We start from the raw sequence: 12,298 nt of genomic DNA, 5'->3' as shown, positions 1-12,298 counted from the left end.
TGGCACTCTTACTGTCTTAGCCACAGCCTAGACAGCAAGGACCCATTAGAAGACCCCTTTTAGATGGTAGTTGGAATATTTAGATTGAAAAATTCCATTTCATTTTAGAAATCTGCTGAAATTTTTCTGCTGTTCAAGAGAATAAAATGAGGGAAACACAATGCTTTGTCTGTATTCATTACTTTAAGTTATTGTGTTACTGAGAATCATGGAGCTCCTATGCAAGAGCAAGGACTTGCCATTTGGCAGTAGTCATAAGGATGTCAGGGCACAGCTTTCACTGTTGTCAGGAAGGAAGTGTGAAAGTTTGGCTAACTAATCAGCTGCTATTAAAAATTCAGTCAGTTTTTGCTTGTTTGCTCCAGGGAGAGCTTTTAGAGTTCAGCAGCTAAATTAGTAAATTTTGCGGATTTTTAAATTTCTTTTTTGTCTGGTAAGATTTAATCTCTTGTTTCTGGATTGCATCACTGAGTGTGGGGATTGCACCCCCAGAGTGCACCAATATTCCTTCCTTCCTTCCTTCCCCAGAGCTGCTGAAGCAGAGCAGACTTTTCCTCTAGTATGCTGCCAGCACCGTAATGTGCTGGCACCCTTAGGCACTTAAACACCAAAACTTAGAGTGATAATTAACCTTCCAGTTATCTCAGTGACCTTCCTCTGTATCCTGAGACCTCACTTGATTTCAATGTGAAGAGGGTAGGAAACGTAATTTGGTAAATTGTGTATGGGAACTGGGAGAAAATGGTAGGAAAAGGCTGGAATGATGAGGCTGGAGTGAAGAACAGTAAATACAAGGAAGATTCCAATGAGACAAGGACAGAAAATGCAAACCAGTAAAGAAGGCTGGTGATTGATAGTTGTCCTGGAGAATTGGATCCTAATGTTATGTCTGTTCAGATGGAGAAATCTTTTATAAAAAGGTCAGATTAACTGAGGTCTACAGTAAAAGTGAAACCCCCATATTTCCCTTTGGCTGGAGAAACCTGGAGGCAGAGAAGGACAGGAGGAAGAGCAAAGGGGAGACAGCTCTGCTGTGGGCTGTTTCCAGCCTGAGACACTCTGGATTTTGCATGCACTAGGTTTTTTGTGTTTGAATGTAATTTCTGCTAACAGGGACCTGTGTCCTCAAAGGACAACAGATCCTGGAAAGTGGAGGACCATTTGTGAGCCTGTGAAGAGAAGCCTAGGGCTGCTCCTTGTCTGTGTGGGCAGGGAGGGAAGGGGAGAAAATGGTTGCTGTCTTCTACAGCAATAGCTCCCAGCCCTGGAGTGTTCATATGAAGGAAGAGATCTCCAGGATGTGTTAGTTGTCAGTACCCTGTGCAGTGTTCCCAGAGATGGAATGTGCCATCAGCGAGGTGAGGCTCAGCATGGGCCGTGGCTGGGTTCTCCTGGCCCGCCCAGCCTGAGCCAAGCATCACCCACAGGAACAGCTCATTTCAAAGCAGCAGCTGGAGGGAAAGCAGCCTGCTGGCCCCATCAAAGCTCCTGGAGGAAGAGAGTGTAAAGTTACACTTTTGTAAATTAGTCATTCCCTGCTTGTATACATGGGCATAGTTTGCTGTTCTATCTTTAATGAAAATATGGGCTGTTAAACTACTCTTTTGCAAGTGGGAAAATTAGGTTCCTTGTTTTAGCCCCAGAAAACTTAGTGTAATTACCTCTTGGTTCATTTTGATGGCTTGAGTTTTTGTTGTAATTCCCATGAATTTAAACCCAACCCTCACTGCTGCCCATGGCAACAGGATTACACTTGTGTCAGCTGACCCAGAAGAAGTGTGTTTTCATTACCCCACAGAGGTATGCTCTTATTTAGTGAAGTACTTCATAACCACAGTATGTCAATAGGAAGTACATTTGAACAAATACAGTGTTGCATGATGTTGAATAGTAAGGAGAAACAGTGTTAGGCATTTCAGAAAAATGCAGGATGAACAGATATTTTTAACCTTATTAGCTCTGTGCCTCAGCTTCCCACTTGTAAAATGGTTTACAATTAAATGAACCAAATGGTTGTTCTGAAAATAAATTCATTAATGTTTGAGAATTATTCAGATGCTATGCCATGGAGTGCAATAGACTATCCCACAAGTAAATGAAAATTCTCTGTTCTGTAAAATATATTTTGAAGCAAGTATGAACTGAGGAAGATGGAGGACCACTCTTTGAACAGTGAGAATAACAATACTGAATAACTGCCCTGTTCCTTTGTTGAGCACCATTTACCTTGGTTGTGGACTGAAGTGATTATTTCCTGCGGGAAAAATTAGTAATGTAATCACATCATTCAAATCCATATTGCAAATCCTGAAATTAAGGGAATGAATTAAGATTATATGAGTGTTAAGTTCTGCCTCAGTACCTGCTGTGATCCACCTTTTTTCACACATTCTTTAACTTTGCTTGAGTTTGCAACAGCACTGTTCCTTTAAGATAGTGATTTTGTTCATATGATAAGTTTATCTGTCTATCTGTCTGTCTGTCTGTCTACCTGTGTATTCTTCAAAGTTAAGTTACCAATTGAATTAATTCCATGAGGAGTCCTTACAGCATATCTGGATATTGAAATAGCTTTTAAAAATCTGATGCAGCCTATGAAGAAATTGAGACAAAAATTAAAGGTGAAATCAGTTAAATTTGATAGTTGGAGGTAATTTTCTGTATCACATATGGGAATTCAGATGTAGAACCATTACTGCTAGTGGTACCTGTCTGGCCTAAACCTCTACATTGCAGTGTATCTTTACAAATCTAAATATATAAAGTACACTAAAAGATTTCTCAAAATCTTCTGATACAAAAATTACTCTTTGGACTATGCTGTTGTGGAAAGCCTGGGCTCTATTAGCTATGCACCCAGCATCCCTCAGGAAGGAATAAACAAGATAAAATGGTTGTCATTTTTTTCCTAACTGCCCTTAGTTTACATATTCTCTTCGCACCAATAAATGCTTCTACAGATACAAGCTTTGAGGCCACATGGTTGAATCCAAGGGTCATCCTTCATCCCTGAACCAGAGACATCCCATGAACCTTCAACCTTTGCCTGGTAGCAGCTGTGTGGTGGAATGGGTAAGAGTACTTTTTAGGTAGCTGCCCAGATGGTGTTTCCTAACTAAACCTTGCCTTCTCTCCAGGATAAATGTGGGGGGGAATGTGACTGCCGTGTCATGGCCACATTTATGCCAACAAAGAGTATTCTGTGTAAGTGGCTTCCCTTGGGGTCTCGACCTGAAAAACCTACTCTTAAAGACAGATTAATAAAGCAAGGGCATGAGCTGTTAGTAGGCAAATTATCTGACAATCTGACCCAGGTAGTTTCACATAAAGAGAGATGAGAGCCACCATCAGACAAAACAAAGCAATATTTAATTTCCGTGCTGGTATTTCTGAGTGGGTTTTAAAAGAAATTAGAGACAAATTATTGAACTATATTTCTCTGGTTTAGTTATATTAAGGCACTGCAATGCAGTTATATTTTGGATTTTTATGTGACCTTACTGATTTGTGCTGTTTTATTGTTATTAAAAGTATTTTAGTTATATTGATAATTAAGTCATATTAGGCTGTGAAGACTTCCTGACACATAATAAACCCTTTTACTATTTTTGATACTAGAACAGAAAATTAAAGAGAGTCTATTTCTGAAATTGTAAAAGAGAGTCTTATCTTTCCAAAGTCTATGTTGATTCAAAACAGCTCATGGAAATAATGCAAGAAGAGCACAGCACAACTGAGGAAATGCTGGAAATGGAACATGATATTCATTGGCTCATGTTTCTCAGTGGTGCCTGTGGAGTGGCCATAAGTGTGCTCCAGAGGAAGGCAAAACTTGAACTCACTCAACTGCCCCTGTGTCTTTCTCAGCAGGATTTAGCTAATCAATACATATGTAGATGTAAGAATTTTGGCAACTTCACCAAAACCATGATCTGCTTCATTTCACTGATCATTTGAAGTAAGCAGACTTCAACATAATTTATGTTGAGAGCTTTTTGTGAAAAATGTGGCAGTTGCTTAGAAAACCACCACAGTTCAAGACCAAAAATACCATACAGTATTAGTTAATTTGTTCATGGAGCTTTTCTTTCAAATTTGTTGCTAGTTCATGCTCAGAAGTTATATGCTAACTGGTCTGGTCTCCTGAAACACAAATGTTGAGCTGGGAAAAAAAACTTGTATCAGCTGGGCAGATATAATTAAAGTTTTAGGCTTACTTCATACCCAGGTGGAGACTTTGAGAGACTTAAGGGAATTTAGTGCTAATCCAAACCTAGTATCTCCCAACTGACGACATGATGGGCAGCATGGAACTGTAATTGGAAGGGCATTGGAGAGGGACCTGGAGAGATTATAGAGGAGCGAGAAGAGAGGATTAGACAAGCACAGGAATAAGTACAGCAACTTCAGAAAATTACCTAATGCAATGCAGTCCTTGTGTCTTTCTTTGTGATATTCAGAATCCTAGGCTTGTCAGAGAATACAATACCACACACCTTGCAGTTCTGTTCTAGAAATCTGCATCTGAGAATGCCAACTGTCAAAGCCTTTACAAGCTAAAGGAAGCCGCTTAGGAAGATGTAGGCAGTTCAGCCTCCTGTTAATCCTGCCATGTATTAGAATCACCTATCCTTATCTCCTGATCTGTCAAAATAGACCAAGTGATCAAACTTCAGGATCCTCATCCATGCATCATGTGGCACATGGCCTTAAATACATGGGGCTCTGTGATCTATTACCACCCACAGATCTTGCTTAATGTTCACACAGACTCTGAAAGGATTTTTTGGGAAGGTTCCCTTTAATTGAAATGGCATCTTCCCCATCTTAGAATTCCTCCCTACCATGCCATAAAATAATATATTCCAGCAAGTGCTCAGGAGCTACTGCTAGGGATTAAGTCAAAGCTTGGAAGCATGTGAATCCTCCTTTTATGACTTTGCCTCCATCTCATTTTTCTTATGTTGCTTTCACATTATCTTCATCTCTTCCAATACTGCTTTACTTTTCTTTACTTTTATTGGTGCTTTTTTCCTTGATCCTGTCCCCTCAAATAATTTATTTCCTGTCTTTGATTTGGAATGGATATGCATGCTCTTCTCTTACTGCCAGTCTTCTTCCCCCTATCTGATGATTAGCAGTCTTTTCTAGGCACACTGTGAGTACAATTTGGCATGCAGCAGAGCACCAGGCTCAAGGAGCAGACACCGCCCAGAGGAACAGTATGGGACATGCAGTGAAACCAGATGAAATCCAATAAGACCTCCTGAGATCCAAGTCAGAAAAGGCAGATTTTTAAATTAAATATTGTATTGCAGGTGAGGGAAGGAAGCTAATGAAGTCTGTTCCCTTAGAATAAGGGGTGTGACATATTTTTTCTTTACTATTACAATAATTTTTTTTAAGTAGTTGCAGATGAAAAATGGTGTCACTCTAGTTGATCGAAGAACACAGATAGGAACTTAGGATCATCTGATAGCTCCAATTAGGGAAGAAACTGAGATGAGTAATTCTGTGAAGTAATATTTTTCATTGATAAAATCCTGTTGTGCTTGCACATAGGAAACATCAGCCAGCCAGAAACATTTTCTCTGTTCTTATCACCAAACTCCAGGTAGCAGCATTGCCAGGACATTCTCTAGATTTCTCTGACCTTACACAAACTCAGGCTTGCTTGCTGCTCATTGCTTACATGCCTCCATCATGCTTTCAAGCAAGATTCAGCAAAAGCATTCTTTTAGATCAATTTATTTTCTGAAGTATTTTCTTTTTCTTTGTTTGGTTGCATTCTTTTTCTTGCTTTTTTTTTCCTTTCTTCTTTTACAGCTATAAAATGAACAGCTATGCTATGAATCTTTCAGATGACTTAAGGAAGCATAAGCAGCTAACAATGTCCTACTTTTTTGCCTTAAAGAGCTGCCTACATTTTATGGATGTCCCTCTGTCTCAGCTACACCTTCAATACACTGATTTTTAAAAATCTTTTGCAGTGATAGAACCCAGAATTTATCAGGAAAGGCAGTTTCCACCCCAATCCTGTTGAGTAGTCCTATGTTTAGGAAAGATTCCTAGGCCTGGACTGATGGGTTTTTTTCATCAATGTTGTCACATTGTACTATTGGGAATGACGTAATAGCTTGGCTAATTAAATTCTAGTAATATGCACTTACGTGGCTGATCAGTACTAGAGCTATTCATTTTATAACATTTTAATCTTTAAAATGTTAGAAAAGCTATTTGAAATGAGTGGCTTACTGTAAATGAATGGACAGAGACCACAGTCAATAAGTAAAGTGCTCATTCACCAAAGTGCTTTAGCAAGGTTATTATATTTTGTTAAGGATTTTAAAGCTGGACATTGTGTTGAATTGAAGCCCATCAGCCATTTCTGTCATTTATTTAGATTTACTAAATGATCTGAAAAGAGATTCAAATGCCAGCAAAAGTGGTTGGGCAGAAGGACTACCAGGCTAGTCCTCAGCTCTCCTACTGATGTGTTTTGGATGTCACTGGAGGCAAAATGCACCATATTATCTGACCCACGCCTTACATCAAAACCTTGCCTTTGTTTTCTGTTGCTTTGAATGTGAATTGACACGGTATGTGACATGGGACTTGTGTTGCCCCTAAGAAGATGGAATGTAACCCAAGTACACACTTAGATGATGCTGGTACTGCTTGGAAAAGCAACTGTTTGGCTTGGAATCTTTGTTAGCAAGTTTCCTGCAAATATAACAACCACTTGTTAGTGACACTTGGGAGAGGAATACACAAGATAAAACGTGAGCCAGCCCACAGCATGTAACTTTCCAGGTAATGTTTATTAAATATTATCTTTGTTTCAAAGCAGCACACTGGAAGAACATTGAAATAACTTCAAAGCTTCAGTGATAAATTTTGTGTTGTATTTTAACAATGTGTTTTATCACTATAGCTCGCTATAGATTTGCTTCAAATATTAAGTAGACTCTGGATATAGTAGTTAGCTGAATTGTTTATGGGATCAAAATCAAACTAAACGTTCAGAAAATTTTCAGCAAGAGATTCCAGTTAATGAAAGCACCATTTGTGATGTGCTAAAACATGTATACACATAGGTATTGCCCCATTTATCAGACATGAGAGCTAATTACCTCATCCACTGCTATATTTCTTCCATCCTCTGCATTTCAATTCCCAATATTAACACATAGGTGGTCAAGCTGACCATTGAATAGCCTACATGAGCATGAATGCATTAAATAATTTAATGTTAGAAGAGTTTATTAAACTGCCACATTCTAATCAGCATGCGTACCTGCCTTCATTAATCTTGCACTGGTCCATGGTGTGTCTCCACAGCCGACATAGAGTGTGCTAATGTTAATAGGAGCTCTTAACAAACAGGATCAGTTAATCAAGGAAAATTTACTATTAGCCACATGACCATGCATACCGAAATCTAATTACAATCAGATTTAACCTCTTCATTACTGTATTCATCCAAATATTTTTTGTTATCACTTGTGATACTAAAGTATTCCAAACTGAAATGTGATTATACTAATTTGAACAGGAAATACTTACATCAACTCACATTTATTAAAAAGGGAGATTTTCTTTTTGCCATGTTATAAGTGTATAATGTTATATGGGTTATATTTATTGCTAAGAGTAGGAAACCTAGTACCACATTTTCTCACCCAAAACCTGGCTACAGAAATAATTGCTAGAACAGACTGTTGAAAAATAACCTTTACTATTCTGGATTAATTCAGATAGAATTTACCACTTGGTAAATTGTCAGCTTTGGATTTGGTGGATATAATCGAGAATATACAGGGGATTTAGCAGCCCAAGTGTTTTAAGTTCTTAAGCAATGTTCTTTTTTATGATATCAATTGAACCACATTATTTTATACTTGGCTATTTCCATTAGATCTTAGACTGTGATAAGCAATTAAGCTCCATCAGAGGCCATGATTCTTTGAGCTAGTTTGCAGAATGAGAAAGGTTGAAGGGACCTCTAGAGACTTAGTTTTTGATAAAGAAAGGGCAAATGGAGATAATTCTGTTTTAGAGCTATCAATTTATATTTATTTTATTTTACTTTGTTTTTTCTAAATTTTATTTTATTATTTTTAAGTGTTCTTTTTCTGTATACAGAGTAGACAGTATTAGTTCAGGGCAGAAAAGGTGAAGTATGCTTCTTTAATTAGGAATTTACACAACATTTTGAGTGGGAAAGTAACATATTTTAAACCACAGTAGAGGTTAGAATTCTGAACTATATTAAACTGATGAGAGGGTTGTTTGTATGGGGAATTCGTTGGCTGAGAAACACCATACCACTGAACCTCTGGTGCATGGTAGGAAGTGGGAATTGGATCTTAGCCTTTCTGACTTTTGGCTAAGGATGACCATCAGCCTTGGGGACACTACTGAGCCTTGCATTAGTCTCTATCACCATATGGTCACACCTCTCTCTTCTATTCTTCCTCATCCCTTCTCCATTCTTCCTTCTTCTCCTCCACTCTGCTGTCTGAGTAATTTCTTCAAAGGAGATAAAGTCCTGGAATGGTTTTGTCTGTGAATAATCAGTTTGTTAAAAATCTGCTTTTTGGTTTACACTGTTCCATACCAGAGGTAAATATAAGGGTTTTTGTGAGTTAGGGTAAGCCAGCCCAAGACAGGATGGTAGAGCTGAGTCTAGGAAAGATGAAGAACATCCTAAGGCAGGTTTTTTTTTTTTTTCTTTTTTTCTTTTTTTCTCCCCATTCTACTGTTCTTACACTCTCTTTTCTCCACTTACTTGTCTTTTTTACATATGCATTTTCTTCCTTTCAGTCCTATTGTTTCATCTTTTGTCCTGTTGCTTTCAGTTTCTTTTTGTATTTCTGTTTCTCATGTGTTACCTTACTCTCAGACTACTCTTCTTCCCTTACTGGCACCCTTAATCTAAGGTATGCTAAAGCACTCCTTTGAGGGTGCATGAGTGTTTGGGTTGTTTTGCACCTATTCTCTGAAAAACTCCTCTATTGCAAATCAGCTTTTTTAATTTTGCAAGTAAGCTAATATTGCTTAATGTTCTTGATAGATGGCCATCACCAACATTATGCCATACATAAAGCTGGGACAATCAATTAGCAGTTAAGAACAAGGACTGTTTCTCCCTGTCCTGTCCTGTCCTGCCCTGCCCTGTCCTGTCCTGTCATTTTGTAGTATTATTCTCTGTACTGATGCTTCAGCTTCATTCTTGATGCAAACTGAGGAACTCAATGAATTGAATTTTTTATGGGTGCCAAAGATCAGATGAGTCTGTGTGTTTGCTCTGGCACAAAAGCCTCTCTCTGCTAAACTACACACTTTTTAAGGTGTGTGATTGCATTTGGAATGAAGGTGTGGCTATCACTCAGCTGGCTGTCATTTGCTGCAATACATGTATTCTGAAGGCATCATTCACAGTAGTTGCTGAATTTTGGGGAAAGTGCTACATTTTTAGGTCATGTGTAGAGAAACTGTAGGATGAAGAGAATTTGACTATTATGAATGGCATGAAGTGATGTGAGACAGAAGTAATTTCTTGCAACATAGCTGATATGTAGTTACACCACTATGTTCTTCAGCATATCCAGCATTCTAAAATATAACATTTAGGGGCTGTATTAGCATCTGCTGTACTGAACAAATCCAACAGGACTGTCAGAACTAAACAGCAAAATAAATAACACAACATAATGAGAACAAGATCTGATTCTTCATTAGTAGAATATTCTTCCTCTGCACTGCTTTTCTTTTGTACTTCTGCTTTTGATTGCAATTGCTGTAAAAATCTGTCCACAAAGGAGAACACTTATAACTTGCTAAATGTACAAATCCAGCATGATAGAAGAACTTAATGCAATAGTATATGACTCAAATATAATGTAGTTTGGAAATGTCATATGATAATCCTACATAAAACCCTATTCATCAAAAGGCTTCTGCTGTCAGGTCATGATGATGCTTTGATTATTTTACACATTATTTACACTAGATAGAGTTAGAAGGCATATTCTATGCATGAAAAGTAATCTTCTAAAAGAGAGGGTGTGTTCTTTGTACAGATGTTAATTTTAATCATAGGAAAGGGGGGAGAAGTACTAATAAAATTGGTCAGGACATAACAGTATTTTGAAATTACTCTTAAAAAGCGAATGGATGTATAATGTGAAAGTATTTTTAAAAATTTAACATTACATTAAAGTAGCTGCCTGAGTTCTGTGTCTGGGAAATTGTAAGCTAAAGGAGATATGACATTTGCTGTAATGAAATCAGGATAGCTAGAAAAAATGTCTGAAAAGGCCCTAGACTGAAGAAAAGAAGGACAATTCAGCAAGATTTGTGGCATCATATATCATGTGACAGTACTGAGCTTATAGCAGCTGTCTAACATTGGAAATGTGCATTTATCAGTGCAATTGAATAAACAAAACCAAAAAAAGGCAGAAATGACCCTGAGTCCTGGTACTCTGTGTGCTGACCACTGCTGGAAGGGACAGGCTGTCTGTAGCAAGCAGCATAGGGAGAGTTGTCAGGTATTCATTAAGTGATCAGTGAATGTACCTGGAGGTCTGAGAATTACAGGCAAAACCTACAAATATGATAGAGATGACACAACATCCCTTCCCTTCCCTTCCCTTCCCTTCCCTTCCCTTCCCTTCCCTTCCCTTCCCTTCCCTTCCCTTCCCTTCCCTTCCCTTCCCTTCCCTTCCCTTCCCTTCCCTTCCCTTCCCTTCCCTTCCCTTCCCTTCCCTTCCCTTCCCTTCCCTTCCCTTCCCTTCCCTTCCCTTCCCTTCCCTTCCCTTCCCTTCCCCTGCATTGCATTTTGAAAAACAAGTTTTCCTTCTAACAGCTCCCTATAAGGAACAGGTGATATGTGTTGTCCTGTAGATTCACCACTCATTTGTTTGGATTCACCCAGGGTCTATGGATTGTTGCTTTCCACAGGAAACTTAAAATAGCTGATGCAATTTCCCCTTTTAAAGCATCTCTTGAGATTTAGAGTTTCCCTCTATCCCTGATTTAACAAGCAGAATTCTACCTGCCTAGGCTGATAAATATTGATATTGTAATGATGACGCTGAAATTGTATTTTGCCATAAGGATTTTAAGTAAGTGTTCTCTTTATGTAAAAACTTTGTTTTTTATAATATATATATCAGTAGAAAGTGATTAATTAGAATCATAAGGTTTTTCTTAATTATGTATAGGAGTTCCTACAGTCTACTGCCATATTTTACTGAAGTAAAACACTAAAAAGTGTTTTCCACTTAATATTGATGTGTTTGTATTATCATGTTTGCTGAATTCCCTCACTACGTTAAATAGTAGAGAAAATAAAATGGGGCATAAACAGTTTTAGAAAATTAATGCTATAGGGAATTTGCTGAAGGAGCTGGAAGGCCAGATTAAAACATTTTCCAGACCTGCTGAGAGCTTATCTTAAAACATGACCAAGATAATTGTTTTATTTTCTCTCCTGAAACATCTGGAATAAGTTCCTAAAGAGATAAGAAGTGTATGCACAAAGTGCAACTGTAACATAGTGTTACACTCCCACATAGCTTTTCATTTAATGTGTTTCAACCACCACCTGGCCAAACAGAGATGAAAATATAGTGAAACATGTTCAAGCTCGAAGAATTGTTCAATCTTTTGTTATTCCCTACCACTCCTCACATGATTTGTCTCCTGCTTCTTTTTCTCAAGGGCTAAATGTTGCAGGGAATCACAGTTCCTACTCAGCGGAGTAACCACAACAAAGCTCTTCTGGAAATGAAAGCTACATCCAGCCTCCTCTGCTTTTATCTGTAAATGAAACACACTCTAAGCCTGTATCTGTTGTTGGAGGCTGTAATATCTAGGGGAGTTAGGCGCCCTTTTATAAGTCTCATCTTGGAAATCCCATCTGAAGAGAATTATTTCCTTATTCTTTATGATTATAAGGCATTAACAGATAAAAGTGTTTTCACTGGGATAACTTATTTGTAGCTGAGCCTTCCTTTAATGAGAATATGTTGTTTTCTACACTGCCTGTGATTTACACACTGAAGATAGGAGTATACAGCTTGAATATACAGAAATACTTGTATTCAAAATAAATTATAATAGATTTGAGATTAGACAATGGTAAACTGACATGCTAAGGAAGTGCTTTTCAAACAGAAAGCTGTACTGTGCCTTTGTGCAACAGCACAAAGATACAGTGCTGTCCATACTAGATAGATCTGGAAGCAGCAGTGGGATACTGTGCTGGGTAGCTCATGAACAGCTCCAG

The 12,298-nt window shown here is 38.1% G+C and overlaps 1 protein-coding gene across 29 annotated transcripts in view; it reads left to right on the top strand.

The window, feature by feature from the left end:
• The window catches only part of LOC110468626 (uncharacterized), a 511,599-nt gene that overhangs the window by 190,459 nt on the left and 308,842 nt on the right, over positions 1–12,298 (top strand). For 9 of the 29 annotated variants that reach the window (XM_085585856.1, XM_085585851.1, XM_085585847.1 and 6 more), the window contains one exon: positions 2,961–3,072. The exons of the other annotated variants lie outside the window; for them this stretch is intronic. The gene's annotated coding sequence lies outside the window, so the exon portion shown is untranslated. The remainder of the gene's footprint in view (positions 1–2,960; positions 3,073–12,298) is intronic. 29 annotated transcript variants of the gene reach the window in all.

The sequence above is a fragment of the Lonchura striata genome, chromosome 8 (assembly GCF_050655825.1).
Source record: "Lonchura striata isolate lonStrDom1 chromosome 8, ASM5065582v1, whole genome shotgun sequence".
In the NCBI taxonomy this organism is placed as follows: domain Eukaryota; kingdom Metazoa; phylum Chordata; class Aves; order Passeriformes; family Estrildidae; genus Lonchura; species Lonchura striata.
The sequence above is the reverse complement of the archived record's forward strand: the minus strand, read 5'-3'. Positions and strand labels throughout refer to the sequence as shown.